We start from the raw sequence: 22,028 nt of genomic DNA, 5'->3' as shown, positions 1-22,028 counted from the left end.
CAGAATTTTCGCTTAAAACTGAATCAAACTCCCTGCCAGCAAACCCAAAATTGACATCATTTAAGTGCAATTCATATTTCAAATCTCAAGTCCAAGCAATCAAAGCAAAAGTACTACAAGTACTACACATTTTCTCCCCTACACTTAAAATACACATTGTCCTCAATGTGTAGGGAAAGAAAAATAACAAAAGATAGAAAGAAGTACTCCCCAGTGCAATGGCTGAGATCCAGATCAACCATGATTCACGAACCTTCGCCAAAAGACACAAACATCTACTAACACTGTCCAAAAGATCAAATGTAAAAAAAAAAAAAAAAAAATTAACATCACCCTACATAAGAAAAGAAAAAAAAAAAACTAAAAAGAACATAGAAGCAAAACAAAATGGCAACTCAAGGTGTCGGCCCAACGCCTCCCTCACTAATCAATACTTGACCATCACCACTATCCCCAGGAGTAGTGCGAGACTGAGGAGTAATGCCTAAATGATCCTCCATTCAACGCATCCTAACATCATAGGAATCTAGGCGAGCATCAATTCGATCAAGTCGCTCAACGACTTGAGTCTGATGGCAGTCTAGAATATCGAATAGTCGCTACCAGTTGGAATGCTCTGAAGGTGGAGGAGGTGGCGGCAGCGGTGGAGCAAAAGTAGATGGCCCGGCAGAAGTAGAGGGACCGGCTTCGCCTTACTCAATGTGACCAACTTGTCTCGGTCTATCTCTCCCTAGACGAGGTAAATTATCTGTCGGAATGCCCATGCCAATAAGAGTAGCAACATTTAACTCGTTGATAGGTCGCATGGGAGCTTGCGGGATACCTTCCAAATTGACGCCTTCCCTTTCAAAAATTAAGAATAGGAGATATGGAAACCCCAATCAATATGAAGTCTCACTTCTTTGAGTGGCTATTTTTATATTGCTAATGATTATATTCGTAAGTGGAATGCGAGTATAAGGAGACTTTTGGTTGTGGAACATGTGATCCAAGAAATAGATATCGTTATGTCGAACCTCCCCTTGTCCACTTTTTTTGGAAATCATGTGAGAACTCGAGAAATTATGCGTATGCCACGAATTTATTTTATTTTATTTACTTTGATATTAGAAATATTACATATAGCAAATAAATGGTTAAATTAAATGCCTAATTGAATTTCTATAAAATTGAGAATTTAAAAATATCTTAGAATGCTGTAGGAAAAAATTTGATATGAATCAAATAAACATATGATATGTATATTGTAATTCGTGTTATTTGCATATATTGTTAGACACGTAACATATATAGTTGAATAAGTACATGCCTAATTAATTTTCTTTAAAGCCAAATGTGTGAAAATTTACTAGATCAATATAAGGAAATTTTTTTTTCAAGGTACATACAAATTAGAACAAACGAAATTTTGAGTCATTGTGTGAGACAATAAAATTACTGACTCATGACAAACAAATGAACTAAAATTAAAAGACCAAACCAACCTTGGAATTTTAGTTAAACTACCATGTAGCCTAAGGAAGTAAGGTGCGATATTTGCCAGGAAACTTGGCGGTGGTTGAAGGACAATCAATTGAAAATGGCCACCAAAACTACTAAGCCTAAGCGGTGGAATTGAGGAAGTAAATAGGAGCCTAGTTTGGGCGGTGATTGAGAGAAACCAAAGGAAAATTTCACAGCTAATGATCTACCAAATCCAAGCGGTGACCGAGTAGGAAAAGAGAAAACTAACTGTTAAAGTTTGGGGCGGTGGCTTGAGCAGGAGCAGCTTGGAAGAGTGTACCACCGATTGGAAAAATTGACCACCGAGTAGTATAATTCTCTTCTGGTCTTTAAGTCTTCTAAGTAGAGAACTAAAAAGGTAAAAGAGTCTTTTAAGTAGACAGCAATGAACTAGACAGTTGTCTCTTCTTCTTTCTTCCGTTCTAGACCAGAACTGAGAGTATAGAACTGAGTGTGAGAGTGGGAGGGAAAGCTTGGCAGCTCCATCACTCGCTAACCAAAAGCAAGCAAGGGTACTGCAAGGAAAACGGGAGAATCGAGTGTTAGGAATTGAATAGCTGAAACAGAAACTTGAGCAGCCTGCAACATCGAACTTTAAGGGGAACAGGTAAGATCTTATAACAACTCGCTGTTTAGTTGGTATAATTGGATAAACACCAGCAGCATGTTGAATTTAGCTAGGAAAAATGAGTTCTTGGCTGAAGGAAAATTCTGTGCAGCAACCGAAAAGCCATTAGGAAGAAAATTGCAGAAATCGAGAGTGAAGATTTGAAATTTGCAGCTAAGTGCAGAGATGAGGCATAACTCAGTTATTTCCTTTTGAATTCTGATCATGGACTGTCCTGTTTAGCCTAGGATGATCTGCAGTTGAATAGGTATCCTTTGCAGGATCAGCTAGGACATAAACCAGAAACAGAACTAATGAGAAATGTCAAACGAAAGGCTGCCGTTGCTACTGGAAACTTATGGTTGCAGCCGAGAGAAAGAATTAGGAACCGTTGCAGGTTTCTTCAAGAAATCTGATTCCAAACCTTTACATTGAAGTGTAACACAGAGTATAACATGTTAGTTCCAGCATGTATGTTAAATTAGAACACATAATGAAACAATTAATGGAGGGAATTCTGATGAAAAGCTGATAGCAGTTTTGTTGGTGAATTTGATCGAATTACCTGTTGAAATTTTGAGACAACGACCTTAATTCATGTTGAACAGAATGTGTGTCATGGGTTTGATGTTTCGAGCAAGTAAACGAGGGAAGCTCCACTAAAACTCTAAAATAATGTTGCTAGGAGCTTGTCTAATGGCAGAGAGAAGCTAAAATTCAGATGTAGTCTCTGAAAATTTCATGATAATCAGCTGCCATCTTGAGTAAAACATTGTGTAATATCTTGTCCCTGCTCTCATGTGCACCCTATTGACTTTTAATACTTAAAAGGCTGATAAAGCCTTAGAAAATTCTAGCTAAAACTAGGAAGGAAAAACGGAAATCCAAACTACTACATTGTTGGAGGAATAAATGTTTGATGGAATGAATTGCTGGAATTATGTGTTGATAATACATGTTGATTAATCTAGTTTAGGCAGGGACAGAATAAATATCAAGTGTTTAATGATTTAGCCAAGCAAAAGATGAAATATTAACAGAATTTATGAAGTACATTGCTGAAACTTAGATATTGACTAAAACGGTAGCTAGCTAATCTTTCTATGACATTTTTGGAAACCCTAAAATAACTCGTTATAGCTATATACATAACAAGGCTTCAAATCACCTAATCTTGTCCTCACAAGCATTTAAAGATTTTAGAACTTGAAGGACTAGTGTAGACAAATAAAATCTAAGTTACATATGGCTTAAAGTTAATTAGTTAAAAGGGGACCAATGGAGTGTTCCTAACCTTTAATCTTAGACTCTTGAGTGGAAAATGGTTTAATAATTTAAATATTTTATAAATTATAAACTTGAAAAATATGTATATTTCTTGGTTTAAAATGATAAAGTCAATAAGTCTCGAAATGAAATGTAGAATAAATATTGAATATATTATATTTAATAATTTAAAGTCAAACTTGGTTCTAATAATTTAAATAATAGGATAATAAATAATAAGTGAACATCTACAAATTATATATTTACTTTGGAATTATGAACTTGTCTCAGGAAGTAGCTGTGAGTCAGGAAACAAACACAAGACTCGAGAGTAATTTATTTGGGTATTTGGTGAGTGTTTCCAAATGGTGTGTTTAACTGTTTATGTTTACTTAATTGAAATTATGTGATACATGTGCTTATTATGGAATATTGCTAGTGATTCATTGTAAAGTGTATCTCAATTGTCCCTCGCCTTCTAAGTCGGGGCTGTACTTTATCGCACCCGACTTAGTTGAGTTTGAAGGTTGATAATTGACCAAATGTTATTGTAAGTGTGCATGAATGTAAGCCGTATGTGTACTTTACCACATCGGCTGAACTGGGCCCCAAAACCCTTTGTTCAACGGACTATTCGAGCCAGCAAAGGGCTTGGTCGGATAGGACGGAAGCTTTGGGTAACTGTTTCTGTGACGACCCCACCTCCCCCTAAGGCGAACCAGAGGGTTCGGCGGGCCGCCTGCCCAACTCTCACCGGGACTCAGTCGATCACTACAATTCTCAAATATATTACAATAAAAATCTCAAATATACATCACATGGTCCACAAACATACATCCAAGTCTCCAATAATTACATGTCATAAGCGAAGCGGAAACAATTCCCAACTATACATCAAATGATTCCAAATCCAAATTATACAAGATATAAGCCATCCAGTCACGTGAATAAGCACAACAAGTCCTTCCTTCGCCTTGAGCCCTGTGGAGGGGAATAAAATATTTTTGGGGTGAGCTAGAAGCTCAGCGAGTAACCAGAAAAATCAGTAATCAAATCGGTTTCACAATAGTTCATTTCCATGATGTCATAAATCAATGATGTCATAAATCAAATGATAAGTCCAGAAACAATGTACAATACATTAAATACGGAGTATCAATAATTCAAGAAACATTTACAATGGAAAGCGATAGTAACATTCATGAAAAGGATACCGGCCCACATAGAGTTATTTGTTTGTTTGTTCGTTTCCCTGACTTTTCCCCTTATTCCTCCAATCGTTTAAAATACATTTTTGTAAGTAAAATCCCTCGTTCATCCTTTTGTTCGTTCATCCCCTTTCCGGACGTTGACCGGACTCCGCCCATCCGACCATTGGCCGGACTCCACCCATCCGGACGTAGCCGGACTACAAGGTAATACTCGAGTATACCAAATTCACCCAGGGTCACCATATCGCCCGACCGAGTCCGCTTCTGGCTCGAGTCGATCGGTAACGAAGGGCAGTGGCCAGTTCAGCCAAACGGCTTACATTCATGCGCAACTAGCATTTCAATATTTAATCACCGAAAATTTCATATTTATTTAGGTCGAGTGCGATAAAGTACACACTCACCTAGCAAAAGTTCATTTTAGAAATCATAGAAAACAATTATCATTTGATCAAATATTCACAAATAATCACATAGTCACAACAATTCTCATAGTCATAGAAACAAAACGTATATAGAACCCTCACATGCAAGCACGCATGATATGCAAGAAAACAGTTCAAAAGTAACTTTGGAAACAGTTTAAAGGTAAATAATGCAAGAAAACGGTACAAAAGTAACTTTGGAAACAGCTCAAAAGTAAATAATGCAAGAAACAGTTCATAAATAACTTCAGAAATAGTTTGAGGTCACTCACCTCCATGGCTCAGAAACCATCCATCATATATCATTGCCTTGCTCAAATCCAAGTCTTAGATCACAAACTCAATGCAAACAAGTCCTTTAAAAGTTCGGACAGCACTTCCCCTAAATTTGCTTACTTTTCCAGCCATCATGGCTTCATTATTTCCTCAACCAGTCCCAAAGGTACACACACAACAACAAGTTCATCCAATAGTCATTCAGCAAGCTCCAAGTAGTACAAAGACAAGTCAAGCTAGGGAAAAGTTCGGAAATGAAAGTTAAGCTCAAAACCAGAAAAACAGTTTTGACGTCATTTTGCGGTAATGGTACCAAAGGCACTACGATTGTCGGATGAAGGTGCAAGAACCACCGTTTCAAAGCTAAGAGATAAGGCTACACTATTACAGAAGGTCACTCAACCCAGTTTCGAGTGTAACCAGGTCAAAAACACAAGAAACTACACCAGAATCACAAAAACAGCTTCACAGAACTCATTCTAGCGGAAACATCATAAATCAGGCTATACAAGTCCAAATCCAGAAATTCTAAAACCAGCTGATAGCTAAGAAACAGGGGTAAATTTCATCAGAAGGCCTCAACATCCAATTCGGAAGCAATTCCAGCCAAAACAACCAATTACAGTCGCAAATCCCAATTTCGGGTAAACCAGAACAGCAATAGTAATTTCGACTTTTCTCACTCTACGCTACTCCGATTGACCTGAAATTTTGTAGACACCTCTAAAATGTCATTCCCTACAACTTTCATGTTTTAAGCAAAGGCCAATTCGGCCTCTATCTATGACCTAAAATTTCGGACAGAATGAAGAACCAAGGAACCCTAATTTTCCAGATTTCTTCCAAAACAGAAATTGATTGCAATTGTCCACTTTTTCCACCTCCTATAGTCATTAGAAACCATATCCAATCATCATAGATAGCCACACCATCATACTTATATTAAAACAGAAAAATCTCCAAAAATTACAAAACTTCACCAATTCAAGCAAAAGCAAGATATAATCCATAAAAGTGCATCTTATACCACCACTAATCATGATTTAAGCATCAATTAAGGAAGGAGAGTGGTTCTTCACAACTCACATTAACAATACAAGAGATAGAGCAACTAGTCACCTTAGCTTTCCAAACAACTCCACAAAACACCTTAAGACCACTTAGCAAAGAGATTTTATGGAATAATTTGGAGTTTTATTGGTTGGATTTGAAGATTGAGCAAGAAATAGAAGGAAGAAATTGAGAGCTTTTCTTTCTTTCTTGAGCAAGAACATTCGGCCAAGAAGCTTGCAAAATGAAGCTTATTTTGATCAATTTTTTTGTACTTATTTGGTAAAGGTAAAGGTAAAGTCAAATGGTCAAAGTCCAAGATTAAATCACAAGGTGACACTTGTCACCTTTTGGTTCAAAACTTATCTTTTTGTCTCTCCAATACAAATATCTTAACACCTTTTAAAATAATATCACTTAATACAAAATTCCAACAAGTTGTCAAAAATATAATGCATTTACCGCACTAGTGGGTCCCACGTCCAAAATACGCTTTCAATTTCTCAAAAACTAACCGATACTAGAAAAATCATTTTAAACCTATCTTTGCTCATAAACTTTATTTGGGGAATTTTTTCTAATCAAGAAAATGTAGAAAAGGCGGGCGTTAAAAAAAAATAAACCCTAGAAAATTAGAAATTTTCCTGGTTCTCAAACTCATTTTTTTTCGGGGCGTCACAGTTTCGGTATACTCGAGTATTACCCTAAAGTTGGGAGATTATTGAACTGATTACTGAATGTAGGAGATTGTTTATTGTTTTGGAGGACATATGGAGATGAATTGGCGGAGTGTGCAATGATATTGAAATGAATGTACAATGACATTGAAATGAGTGTTCAATGATATTGAAATGAGTATCTCTTGACACTAAAATGAATGCTCAATGACATTAAAATGATTCCCAGAAGGAAGTGGCTCTAATGCGAGCACCGTATCCTTTTTAAAAGTGATTGTTCAGTGAAGTGTTCTTTACTTTATTCAGTGAAGTGTTCCTTAGTTGCTTAATTTTGTTATTGGCTTATCTGGTTTAAGTGCTTATTGATTATTGCTTGCATGGAAACCTCACTGAGCTTTAGCTCAACACTTTAGTTTCGTTTTCCTTACAGGAGTTGGTGGTCAGGGAATGAACGAGGGATCTTAGGGAGTTAACGTGAAAACTTTTGTGATTGTAAATCCTTTAATATCATATTATGGTTGAGGCTATTATATTGAACTTGGTATTGTAAAAGATTTGAACGTTTGGTTTTGGTTTATCAAAATATTATCTCTGAAATTAATGTAAGTGAGTGAGCCCCGGTGAGAGCCAAACAGGCGGTCCACTAACTTCTAGGGTATGCTCTAAGAGGAGGTGGGACCGTCACAAATCACATTGTGCGCCACAACATAAATAATGAGGCGGTGTCGATAGTTGAACATGCGTACAAGGATGGCCTCGTTCCTCGATGAATGAAATGGTTGGTATTGTAGACCAAATTTTGTCATGGCATGTGAAGGTTTCCAATGCTTGTTCAGCAAAGTAAATCTCTTCTTTAAATCAATGACCGATTCTTGATTATTGCACTCCAGAATTCGAACAATTGTGGCTTTAGTGATGGTCAATCGTCTCCCTCTAACAAAAGATCTAATCTTTTCACCACTATGGCCTTTTTTGTTGTCAATATTGGCATAGAATTCTCGAACCAAATCAGGATATATGTGGTGAGGGAGAATAAGAATAGGCACACATTCCAATAGCTCAAAAGCCTCAGTAATTCGATAGACAACATCAATGTCCTAAACTATGTGCATTTCATTTATGAACTCTATGTACTCGCGCTTCTTGAACCAATCTTGATTATCTTTGGAAGTGAAGTGCTCGATATCATAGTTCAGAGGAGGTGGCCACCTAGATGTGCCTCTTCGCGATCTCTTTTATTGGGACACCGGAGATGGTGTCCTTCCGACTTCTTCTTCACTAGAAGATTCACGAATAATAACCCGTCCTCTTCTTATCATGGTATCTAAAAAGAAAAAATCATTAAGTTTCCCATCCATCTATTTAAAGTATAGCACACACTCACATTATACAAGAATTAAATCCTTTAACACCTAAAAGAAAAAAATTTTCATTTATAGTAATCGTAGACATTTTATAGAATTATCATTCATGTATAGGGATTACAATTTGTTCAAATAACCACAAATTCACATCGTCATTTCATAAAGAATCAATTAAATATTCAACAATGATCAATATTATAACATGAGAGACATGACATTAAAATTATAAAAAATTAATCAAAATTTGTCAAAATTATCAATTTATTAAAATAGGCAACAAATATGTTCCTATTAATGAAATTAGCAATAATCAAGTTTATAGCAATACTTAATTAGCAACAATAATCCACATTGTGCCATAAACATAATTAAGCAAAAATTATCCCAAAAATCATAAAGTTCATCAAAATTATTCTCTAAACACAATGCAAATGTTAAAACATCATCAACTAACTATTTTTAGCCATAATCATCTATCAAAAGAGCTCAAATAACAATCCAAGTTACTTTTTCAATTTTATCCAAATATAGCAAATTAAAAATTTAACAACTAATAATCCATTAACTTGCTACATTTGAACATGTAAACATGATTATCAACCTTAATAAGCATAATAGGGGCCAAAAACATCAATAAATATCATCAAAAATTAGAAATTAAAAGATGTCAGAAAGCTCAGGAAATTGGAGAATATCAACTTCTAAAATACGAAGATTTGATGAAAAAAACTTACCTTAATCACGTAAAAGGATGTTTGATGATGCTAATAATGCAAAAAACCCTATGAAACACCCTCTAATTGACCTCTAATTGATGAATTTTAGAACCAAGAACCCTAGCCTTCAATCTTCTTAAAACCAATTTTTGAGGTGCTTTTTTTTTAGATTTTAATCGGTTAAAAAGGGTCTATGAAGGTTAGATGATGTTGGATTGATGTTTGTTTGCAAAGAAATGGAGTAAAAGAGAGAATTTGTGAAGGTGTGTGTGAAGTAGTAAGAAAACGCGGGTGCAAGAAAGAAGAACAAGATAAAAAATGAAGCTGCGTTTTCAATTTTTAAAAGAAGAAGAAGAAAACGCGGGGAGTTAATGCGGACTCGGTCGCGTTTCATAGGGTGCGTTTTTAGTTTGGACCTTGCAGAATCGAAAACACATGGACTGAAAACGTGGCCCTGGTCACGTTTTCTAACCCACGTTTTCAGTTTTTGTTCGAATCAAAACAGGCATAAAATGAGGGTGTAAACGCGAGTATCCTCGCATTTAAGTTCGCGAAGTTACACTAAAAAGCGACCCATAAACGCGAACCATGCCCGCGTTTTCATGGGTGCATTTTTTAATTCTGCACTTTTAGTGGAGAATTTCTGCATTTTTTTCAAAATTACTTGTATAACCCCATTTTTCTAAAATACACCATATATCATTCTTTTGTCAAAATAAACAATATTCGTACATATAAAATGATCTAAACATGCATTCTAAACTTCTTTAATGCATAAAAAATCACAATTACTCAATTTGAGATGTTGAGATCTTTGATCAAATTTCGCCTTTTTCACCTTATTTTGCCACATTTGCTTCTAGTTCCCAATCCTACAAATGAAAAATAACAAAACAATTTAAACGCATAATTTAAACATAAAATCACACCAAAATAACACAAATTTAAACAAACATTGGTTTGTGTCCCAACTAGCGCTTCTTTATAGTCATTAGTTTAACTATTTCACTTCATTTTTCAAGGAGACTTTATTAAAGAATAATCCATAATTTTAGCATGTGGTGGATCATTAAAAGGTGGCGTGATAGGAAAAGCCACATATTCAAATGATATGAGAGATGGAAGTGGTTTACCAATCTCAAGTGAATCGTAGATATTACCTTGAATGAGTGTCACTTGAGCACTTACCGAAGGAACATCGGCTTGCCTTTCTTGGACAATAATATCTTTTAAACCTATACTTTCAACATATTTCTCAAGAGGGGTGAAACATGAATCATTAATACTCACCTTTTGAGATTCAAAGTTAGTTCCAAATGTATTATCATGTGAAATGGATATTTCTTCATTGAAACAGACATTAGATGCATCATTTTCATCAAAATGCAATCCATTTTCACATGTAATATTTCCACCGTTCATGCTAGAGTTATTTAACATGCAATTGTTCTTGTATTCTACAAAAGTGAGAAGTTAATTCATCTAACCTTTCTTCAATTCTGGCAAAATGATTGGAGGTTGCATTAGCTAACTTTTCTATAGCTAAATAAAATTGAATAGAAGATTCTTCTATAACTAGCTCCCAAGATGCATTAGAATCATTCGGTAATGGTTCACTTACTAATTTCCAAGGTAAAGATGCATTAACTAACCTTTCTATTGCTAATTTCCAAAATGGCTTAGATTCATATTGGACACATTCGAATTGGTCATCATATAAACAAGGAGAAGCACAATTAGCACATTGATTATCCCAACTATAAGCATAAGAATTGCCCCAATTAGAACCATATTGATCAAATAAGGATTGCAATACCCAAATTCATTAAATAATCCACATTTTGTACTTGCCTACATGTATGAGTAATATGATAACCTCCACACAAGTCACAAATCACATGATAAGAATTAAAAGCATTAGCATTCCGCTTTTGCTCAATCTTATGCATAATGGTGTCCAATTGAACTTTTAATGTTATAATATCAAGTTTAGCCATAAAACTCCTTAAACCATTTTCAAATGACATCCCTTCGGTAATTTCTCGATTACCTCTATTCAAGGAGGTTTGCAATTGGTAACCATCCATTGCCGATCTTCCACTTCTCAAGCATTGTTCGCCCATGTATTCTACTTTTCTTGAGTCGCTAAACATGTTTTCAAAATTATTCAAAAATAAGTTTAGTCAAGAAGAATAGGTGACTCGACACATATAAAAGCAACACTAAACACAAAATAAAAGACTTAACAAGACACCACACATAACAAACTAGACACTAAATACAACAAAAATAAGAAAAGCAAGTAAAATTGTCTAAATTAATAAAGTAGTTTTTAGCACCAATATTGAGCAAATCTTCCCTGGCAACGGCGGCAAAAACATGACGAGTGCAGGGTATACATATAATAATTAGCTCATTCCACAGTCAAGTTTTACATTTATAAATTCCTAAATACTCCACACGCGATTTTTCGCAAGTATACGAGCCGTTTTATTGAGCATAGGGGTATTAGGTATCGATTCCACAGGAAAGATTGTCAATTACCGATGATTTTCGAACTCTTTTATTATTTACACTATCACATATGCAAAAGATTAAATCTATGCTACAAACATGAAATACAAGTAATAAAAATAACAATATAAAACTTCTAGAGGTATGGAATTCCTGACTACTCTTGCAAATGAAATTATCGGTTAAGTGAATGCTATTATCTTGGTTAGTTATGACGTAATTTCCTAATATATGTGATACCCGCTTTCGCCAGTATACCAATTATACCTATAGTTAATTTATACCTACTTTCGTGGTAATTAAACTTGCTGGAGCCCCAGATCCAGCTCCAGCAGCCTCAGCACCAACTTTAGCACTAGATTCCCCAGCACTAGCTTCACAGATATGCATACAATTGGGCTCTCGAGAAAGGGAAATTGAAAAAGATGGTTGTCACTCCAGCTGCTTTCATTCTTGCTGAATAACTGAACATCAATCTGTCCAAGGTTAGAAACTCAATTTCCTCACGTTTGATGCCAAAATAGACATCAGCTTTACGTCCCTACTTGCCGGAGATGGCGGCCTATGGGCCATCTGACAATCCGGACAGTGGGACTACAGTTTTGAGGTCCTTTGCATCAGTACTGGCAGGTGGTACGAAACAAATTGATGCCTTAGCCTTGGGGGAGGTTTCAACCTTTAGAGGAGAGCCAGCCTTGCGCATCTCCCGTAGGGAAATAGAGCAACTTTCTGTTCCGCTTCAAAACTCTTGGTGGGGCGCTTCTCGTTCAGCAGACCACCCATGGAAGTTATTAGGAAATTCTTCCTTTCGCTGGGTTTACGAGGTGACTGTAAGATTGGGCTCCTAGATCACAAACATGTTCTGATATGTCCGGTGTTGGAGGAAGATTACACTCGTCTTTTTGCACATAGAATATGGCACGTTAACAGGTCACCAATGGCAATCTCCAAGTGGTCGTTAGAGTTCAAGGCAAACCAGGAACTATCGATAGCTCCAATTTGGGTTTGTTTCCCAGAGTTGCCAATTCCATTTTTTCAGCAGACCCAGTTATTCAAGCTTGTGTCTACTTTGGGAAGGCCTCTTAAGATTGATGCATCAACTAGTGACATGCGCCGTCCTTCTGTAGCCAAAGTTTTAGCGGAGATTAATGTTGTGTCTAATCCTGTGAGGCATATTTGGATAGGTGATGAGCACTTCGGGTTTTGGCAACCTGTTGAGATGGAGATGTGGCCATCTTATTGTGGGTTCTGCAGTAAGTTTGGACATGCAGAGGAGAAGTGCTTTCATAAAAATCCTATCTTGCGATTTGATCTGCCAATACATGAAGTCCCTTCTAAAACACAGAAACAGCGTCAAATCTATGTTCCAAAAGTAATGAATGACAAGGAGAAGAAGTTGGAGGTGACAACAGTCCAGAGCAAATCGGTTGCTGATGTCAACAACGAACAAGGAATCTCTACTGCTCATGTTCAAATAATTCCGGAGGCTGCCACTATAGGGAAAAATTCGCAGTTTGTTTTGGATACTATCAATCCTGATGATTTTCAACCGAATATTGACAAAAGTCATAAGGCTGCAAAGTCTGTTATTGACGCAGATCGGGTTGTGGTGCCAGAGGATGGAGTAGATGTTGGGTTGCAGATTTTGACTTCAAACCCACTTGAGGATGGGAAATTCACTGATCCGAGGTCTGAGAATGACCTTCCCATTCATCCAGCTAATGGCACATTCACAGAGGCTGCATCGGAAGAGAAGGTGATGGAGGCTGGCGACTCCTCATAGCAACTTAATGGAATTACGTCTGCTATGACAAACGGTGTGCTCGCGAAGGTAGACCAAGTTCATGAATCACGTGATATGGTGTTAGGTGGAGACACACCCCTTGTGGGTACAAGTACAAGTACAAGAACAGAAACGAAATCCTCTATGCCTCAAAATCCATGGTTTAAAGATGTGCCACAATTTAAAGATGTGTTCGAAGAGATTAAATGGGAGAAATTACATGATACGATTCCCCGACCACATCAAATGCTTTTTCTTCATTCAAGTACAACATGCAATGATGACAAAAATGAAGAAGAAGATGATGATTCACAACGTGAAAAAGACAAAGATCAAGACCAGAACCTAGTTCAAGAGCAATTTACCCAAGTGATTTCAAAGAAAGCGAGAAAACAGCTCTCAAAAAAAAGTAAAACAATGCAAACATGTATTCTTAGGCTCACTCACAGTCACACAAATGTGGGGCACCCTGTGATACCCCGACTTCTTTAAACCCTAAATTCTAAAAAAAAAAAAAAAATCCTAGTTTACTTGTGACTAACCGGTTTTCTTAAATCTCCTATATTTTAATCGAAACCTTAATTGTAACCAATGGAATTGTAAAATCCCTCACAATTTTCTTAAAATTCCTTTTTATTTGAAATCCATTACCTTATAATAGCTATACTACTCATTTACATCCCTAAGGGTTAGAATAAACAATAGAATTAAGACTTTTCCCTTTTCATTCATCGTTAGTGTAAACTAAGGTTTTTATGTCTTTTCGTAGTATGATTATTCGGTACGGAGTGTGTATTAAATTTGGTGATTAAGAATGAGTTTTAGATAAGAAAAAAATGTGTGATTAGAAGTGGTAATAATAAGTTAGTGAATTATAAGTTAAAACCCTAGTATACGCGATTTAAGGAAAAATGGGTTGAGCCGACGGGTACCGTTCACTACCGATTGAACACCCCACTTGACTACCACTTTCTTATCATAAAATAGCCTTGATATTAGTGCAAAATATCAGCCCTTAAACCAGCTCAAGTTAGCCGAAATTGTGGACCAAAATAAGGGAGAAAAGGAAAAAAATTGACTTCCAATCCAAGGGTGACATTTGTCCACTTTGACCCAAATCAATTCCTATCCTTTTAAACTTCTTGAAGCTTCAATTGCACTTTATTTCAGCCTCTATTTCTGCCATATGAACCGTGAGAAAGAGAGGGAAAAGCCAAGAGAAAGAAACCATAATACATCTTGAGTTTGATCCACTTAAGTGAGAAAACAAGAAATCTAAACCGATTAATCAATAGTTTGAGAGCTTGGGAAGCTTAAGGAACCAAAAATTTCAAAGAGAGGTGTAGGATATCCTTTGAAAGCTTGTTCTTAAGGTATTTTGGCTGTCCCTTATCTTTGGTTCTTTTACTTTTGTTTAAGTTGTTATATAACTTATGATTTAGTTAAATTGGTAGCTATGGAAGTAGTTGTGGTGATTTTGGGAGAATTGGTGAGTTAGGGTTTGTATTGATCAGCCATATTTCTTCTTGTTTAGATGGATTATGATGGGAATAAGTGTAGATAAGGAGGTGAGGTAGTGTTTTAAGCTAGAATTATAAAGATTAGCACTTGTAGGCATAAATTCCAGATTTTCGGTTTTGCACCTCCCCTGTTCTGACCGGCACTGTTTGACCATGTTAGAGGCCAAATTAGAATTAGCACAAAACATGAAAGTTGTAAATAATAATATTTTATAGTTGACTATAAAATTTCACCTCAATCTGACAACCGTAGCTTGAAAAAAGATAAATATACCCCTGAGACTGCCCTAGGTAGCGTCCAGCAGACAGTTTTAACATTTCCTCATGTTGGCTGCGTTTTTCACCTTGATCCGTATGAAACCAGTCTTTTCCCAAAACATGAACCTTTTAACCCTATGTTTCAGCTTTCCAAAGTCCCTAGAATCACCTCGTTTGGACTTCGGTAGCCTGAGTTATTGTCGTTTACGCATAAGGCGGTTAACAAGCCCGAATGTGAGATTCTGGTTCTGCTATTTGAGATTTTTACCTAGATACACTACAAACTGGACTGATTGGTCTTCATCAAAGTTGTAGGCCTTTGTCTTAGCTTCGAAACGGTATAAATTTCACCCCAATCGGATAAGCGTAGCTTCGGTTGTGTCCGTTACGCAAAACAACGTCAAATCAGTCTTTTGTTTCTTGACTCAACCTTCATATCCGCACATGTTCCTAGCTTGATTTTGTACTTGTATGACTTGGAGCCTATGGAATGGCTATTGAAATGAGATGATTTTGTATATGACTTTGGGTTTGATTGAGGAAAAGAATGAAGTCATAAATGGCTGGAAAATAGGTAAATACAAAGGGCGTGCTGCCCAAATTTACGCTCGAGAACTAGGTCGATATACTTGTGACTTGAGTAAAAATTGAGAGCGAATACCACGTGAACCATCTAGGGTATTTACGTTTTCTTTGCCATTTCGACTCAAATAGCAATTTTAAAGTTTTACAAGTGAGTCTAAGTTTTACAAATATTTTACTTATGTCCTTTGGTTTCAATGTACTCTTTTCACTACCAAAAACCATATTTATACTTTGTACTAGTACGTATTCGAATTTTCTTTGACTCACTTACATCTTTGATGGTTGAAGCATAATGTGTTCATTTGATTATATTAGGATACCTTGGTGATTGAGGGTGTATCCGGAAGGAAACTTTGGACGTTATTTTACTTAAATAGGTGAGTGTTCCTTGTTTGCTATATTTTCTTTGACTTCATGGCTTGTGTTATTGTTTGATAATGTGTTAAGTGCTTTCAAGGATTTCCAAAACGAGTTTTCTAGGCGAGCGTGTACTTTATCGCGCTCGACCTAAATGAAACGTGAAATTTTCAATGATTTAATGCTTGATACATTAGTTGTGCATGATGTAAGCCTTTTGGCTGAACAGGGTTCTGCCCTTCATTACCGATCGACTCGAGCCAGAAGCGGACTCGGTCGGGCGATATGGTGACCCTGGGCGTGAACGTTTGGTATACTCAAGTATTACCTTGTTGTCGGTGGAGCCTGGCCAATGTCCAAGAGGGGGTGAATGAACGAACGAACGAGGGTTTTACTTACAAAACGCATTTTCAAATGATTGGAGGAATAAGGGGAATGACAGGAGAACGAACGAACAAACAAATAAATGACTCCCTGTGAGCCCGTATCCTTTTAATGTATGTGTTATTATCGCTTTCCCTTGTAAATGTTTCTTGAATTATTGATACTCTATGTTTAATGTATTGGATTGCTTGTTTGATTATGTGTTCGGAACCTCACTGAGTTTTTAACTCATTCCTTTAGTTTTGTTTTCCTTAACAGAGGAAGGCGAGTAAGGACGAGAGCTTTGTAACGACTAGCTTAGTCTAGTTCTTTTGATTCTTTTGTATTGGTTCTCGCCCTAGTGCTTGGCACGGGCTGGTTGTGTGAAGAATTGAGAACCTCTGTATAATCGATGTTTGTATTTCTTTTTGAGATAGCAATATATATAAGTTTCGTTTAAGTTTTGGATCGTTGTTATGTTTATTCTTGTGGATTTATTCTGGTTTTGATTGAGGATTGAAGTAAACGACTGAGTTCAGGCGAGAGCTGGGCAGGCAGTCCGCCGAACCCTTTGGTTCGTCTTAGGGAGAGGTGGGGCTGTCACACACCCTCATGTGGTTGATGATCTGTTATGTGTTTATAATTCCTTCATATGTGCGTTTCCTTAGATGTTTCTTTTACTTTAACAGAGGTCAGGTTTGGCCCCCCTCTTATTCGTTGTACTCTTTTCGGTTATAAATAAATTAAGGGATGGCATCCCTATTTTTGTAAAAAAAAAAACTAACTACAAGTTCATTTTTTCTATGAAATTACATAAAACAAGTCACTAAAATCACAAATGTGCACCTCTACTTTTGTGAGTGTACTCCCTAGGTTTATTACTTCCTTGAACTAGTGCTAAATTCCAATTTTCATTGTAAACTTAATCCCTTAAGATTATCACAATTAATAGCTAGTTAATCATGATTAGAAAAGCAAAAGTGATAAATAACTTGATCAAAATTCATCAAATAACCAAATAAATATCACTAACAAGATATAGAAAGTTCATACATAACTCTAAGCATAAACTTTAACTACACATAAGGAACAAGATCCAAACTTGTATTATAGCTAAATATGAAATCAAATACAAAAGAGAAAGTGATAGGGAAGAAGTCATCCTTGTCACATGAGATCTAACTCTCTATTTTTGCTCTTCAAATTTTCATTCAAATCTAACTACAAATACAAGAAAGATAAACTACTCTAACTATACTATATTACCCTAACTAATGAACTAAGGAAATTCTAATGAAAGCTACATTTTTGTGGAGTTTCTCTAGCTTTCCCAAAGTTTTTAAAATGTTCCCCAAAAGCCTCTATTTATAGAGGATTAAAGAGTCATAATGAGTTGTTTCTAGTGGCATTTTTGACTCTTAAAACTCTGAAAGGTTGCTTCTCAAAGTTTCCATGCTCATCTGCTCATTTTCAGCCGAAATCTCTGCAGAAAAAGTGGCCAAAAAGGTTGTGTGAATAGAGTACAAGTTGCAGCTAGAATCCATGAAAACATGGGTTGTGAAGCTCCGAAAGAAGAAGAAAAGAAAATTTTTGGTGGAAACGGTTAGTACCAAATTCGGCCGCAAATCTGGCTAGTTCTTGGCTGGATTGTTGGCCGGATTGTTAGTGGGTTTTGAAAAAAAAATAGATTTCACCACTGCCTGGAATCCGGCCCGATTGTGACGTGTCACCTCCGGCAGTCAACTTTGACTGGCTGTTTTCGTTCATCCTTATCTTGTTTCTTAGCTGATATTTCTCTCATTTCTTCACCTTCTTGGCCGGCACTTTGAGGAGCAAAATAAGAGAGAAAGTTCTTCAATTTCTTGCTCAAAACTTGAGATTGCACCGGTAGTTTTGCAATCTATTCCATACAAGTGCTCACTAAGGAGGTTTAAAGCTATTGGTGGAGTTGTTTTGGAGGAGGGAGCACTAAGCTATCAATTTTCTTGAGGTTTGAAGATATCTTGCTAAGAACTTCTTATCTACTTCAATTGATGGTTAATTGGTGGATTAGAGATGTTATATATGCTATTTTGTGGATGATTTCATGATTTTAAGTAGAGTTGACCAATTTCTGATTTATTAGTGAATTTTCAGATTTTATATGATAATTGTGGGTTAGCCATGGAATGATAGCTAGATATGGTGTGAAACGGAGCTTTTATGTGTTAGTTGTGGTTGTTTGCAGAAAATTTCAGAATTTGTGCGGAAATTTCAGTTTTAGGGTTTCCAATTTTGGTATAATTGTGTTTAGTTTTGGAGCTATCAATTGGCTCATATTGAAGGGGCATTGTGGCCTAATTAGATGTGTGGTATATCTTATGATTCGTATGTGTACTTGTGATTATATACAAAGGTTAGTTTAGAAGTGTAATTTCAGTTTTACCTTGTTTCTAGACTCAACTTGGACTGCAAATTTATCCATGTTTTAGACCGAACCAGCTTGTGGACAAAACATGAAAGTTGTAGATATATGAGTTAGCTATCTACCTGCAAAATTTTAGATCGAATGGAGTTCTGTAACTTATGAAATGACCAAAATACCCTTAACTGCCCTTAAACCCTGTTTCATGGACAGTTTCCATTTTCAGTCTAAGATGTCGATTTTTGGTCATGAAAATGTATGATTTGGCTTTGGAGGTCTTCATAAGAAATGTTGGTATATGTCTTAGCTTCGTAACACCATAAGATTCGTTTCAATCGGATAAGTGTAGCTTCAATTGTGATTAAAATGCCAAAAGGTGATAGGAACTTGATGCTTTTAGAATTCCTTTTGTTTGACATGATATTTGCGATCTAGGGTTTGGACTTGAGCAAGGCAATGATTTATGATGGATGAGGTTCCTGAACTGTGGTTGGTGAGTGATTCCACAGCTATTTCCAACATTACTTTTCGAACTAATTCTTGCATTGGTTACTCGATTGCATACCATTTGTGTTTGTGTGTGTACCATGATATGATTTGGCTCCAATGAGTTCTTGGAAAATCTTGTACTTAGAACCAACGTCCCCACCACTGTTTATTTGGAGCACCGATGGCTCCCTTGTACTGTTTGACTTACTGGATCTGTTTGAGCGTTAGAGTTCTAAGTACGATGACTTTACTGGCTCACAAGAGCAACATATATACATTTGCCAACTTTTTCATGACATTAGTTATATGCATTATTGCGAACCTGGTTGATTAACGATTTTAATGGACACTTGCTGAGTTTTTAACTCACCCCAAAACATATTTTTTCCCCCTCCACAGGGCTCGAGGCAAAGGAAGCACGTGTATTGAGTTATTAGTGTCTGAAGGGATATCTCATGTAGAATTTGAATTCGATTCACTTGATGAGTATTTGATGTAATATCTCCTATATAGTTTGAATTCGGACTCCTCTTGTGTAATAGTGGGGATTGTATGAAAGTTTGGAATTGAAACGAGTGTAGGTGTGCATTCCACACTTATGATATGTAAATTTGTGGAGTATTTGATGTAATCTTTGAGATGTGCATTGTAATTTATTTGAGAACTGTAGTGAGTCCCGGCGAGAGTTGGGCAGGCGGTCCGCCGAACCCTTTGGTTCGCCTTAGGGGGAGGTGGGGCTGTCACATGGGTAGAAAACGCAGCCTATGCCTGCATTTTAACCACCCGTTTTGCTCTTTTTGCAAGTTAACTCATTCTGGGCAGATCTTATCCTTGCTCTACTTTTGGTCCAATTTCAACTGATATTTTCTCAATGATGAAAGCTGAACTAACTCTTGCACAAAACATGAAAGTTGTAGCTCTTTGTGTTAGTTTTCCAATTCCTAAAGAATCATCCAATTAGAGCTTTGTGGACCGAGAAATGACCAAAATACTCTCAACTAGTCAGAACTCCGTTTCAGCTTTCAACAATGAACATGTACTTATGTATTTCGACATTTTGGCAAGGAAAATGACTAAACTGGACTTCAATGTCTCAAGCCAAATGTAAATATATCTCTTAGCTTCAAAATGGTACAAGAATCTAGGCCTGTCAATCGGGCCTAATGAGCCGGGCTTTGATGAGTTCAAGCTCAGCTCATTTAATTTGAAACATTTTCGAGCTTCGGGCTATGAGATTCGGATTCGTAAATGTGAAGCTCATACTCAGCTCACATAATATTCGGGTTGTGAGCCTTAATCGGGCTTAGCCCAAGCTCACTTATTACTCCTTAATTTTCTTAATATAATTACTATAACTATTAAGTTGTAAAACTAAGTTAACATTTACAAGACTATAATATTAAAACTAAACATGAACAAATAATAGTTCTTAAAAAGTATATAAACCAAAAATTTTTTCAACAATATTTATATTTAATCCATTTAAAATGCATGAAAAATAGTAATAAAACATGCGATCATAAGCCAATACATCTTTAAAAGTTGAAACTTTTTTTATAATCTTGTGATTTAAATCCAAATATGCTTGATGATTTTTGTATTTGTAGACCAAAAAAAATCAACCAATAATATGCCAATACAAAAATTTACTCAACCAATAAGAAAAATTAGAGATTTAGTTATGCATTACTAATATTGGCTCTCAAGAAATCTCATGAAAGAATCTTTAGATGTATTTTTGTATTTTGTAATTTATATATATATTTAGTATTTAGTAAAAATATATTTGGATATATAAATATACATAATATCAAAATATAAATATTATATATATAGGTAATTAAAGGGCCGGGCCTATATCGGGTTTGAGCCTAATAAGGCCCAAGCTCGGCTCACATTTAATTCGGGCCTATTTTTTAGGCTCAAGCTCAGACCGGCTCACTAAATGATCGGGCTCATCGGGCTTTCTGTCGGGCCGAACGAGCCGAGCTCGGGCTGGCCCAGCCCCATTGACAGTCCTACAAGAATCACCTTAATCTAATAGTTATAGGTCAAGATATAACCGAAATACCACAAGATGTCAAAGTTGAGAAACTTGCACTTCATTCTTTGAGTATTTTGCACTTCATATCTTCTTTTTATCACTTCAAATCATCAATAACCATCTAATTATCTTCTCAATTCATTCCATTAGATGATTGAATCATTAAACCTACAAAAATATGAAATTTTAACCATTAAAATCCATAGAAATGCAATTTTTTTCACTTAAACCACAAAATGCATATTTTCACTAGAAACTTAGTTAATTAACTATAAAAAGTAGTTAAAACACAGCAAAACTAAATAGTGAAATACACTTAAAACATGTAAAATATGCACTTATCAACAACGATAATTGAAAAAAGAAAGAAGTTCATATTCTGTTCAAATTTCATATGGTATTTAGCTTGTAAAAAGCAACAGAAGTTATAGCAATAGATCAACAATTAAAATCAAATTTTCAAAGCTCTTCACCTTTTGCACATTTTTGTAGCAAAATATAGATGTAACCAACCAATCTCCTAAAGGCATTTACACAACAAATGCAGAAATATCTTATATATCTCATTGTCCAAAAAAAAAAAATCCCTTCCATCTTATCTAAACAAACCTCTAAA

The 22,028-nt window shown here is 36.0% G+C and overlaps 1 long non-coding RNA gene across 2 annotated transcripts; it reads left to right on the top strand.

The window, feature by feature from the left end:
* Window positions 1-1,644: 1,644 nt before the first annotated feature.
* LOC140016293 (uncharacterized) lies at window positions 1,645-19,943 on the top strand. Of its 2 annotated transcripts, XR_011822670.1 has the most exons (5): window positions 1,645-2,110; window positions 3,668-3,727; window positions 16,071-16,132; window positions 16,342-19,372; window positions 19,768-19,943. It is a non-coding gene; the product is annotated as an uncharacterized lncRNA (long non-coding RNA). The 2 variants fall into 2 exon arrangements; XR_011822669.1 differs by lacking the exons at window positions 16,071-16,132; window positions 16,342-19,372; window positions 19,768-19,943 and adding an exon at window positions 7,446-7,621 and having other exon boundaries at window positions 1,770-2,110.
* Window positions 19,944-22,028: the final 2,085 nt, after the last annotated feature.

Source organism: Coffea arabica, chromosome 10c (assembly GCF_036785885.1).
Source record: "Coffea arabica cultivar ET-39 chromosome 10c, Coffea Arabica ET-39 HiFi, whole genome shotgun sequence".
Classification (NCBI taxonomy): Eukaryota; Viridiplantae; Streptophyta; class Magnoliopsida; order Gentianales; family Rubiaceae; genus Coffea; species Coffea arabica.
This window is presented reverse-complemented; position numbering and strand designations above follow the sequence as displayed.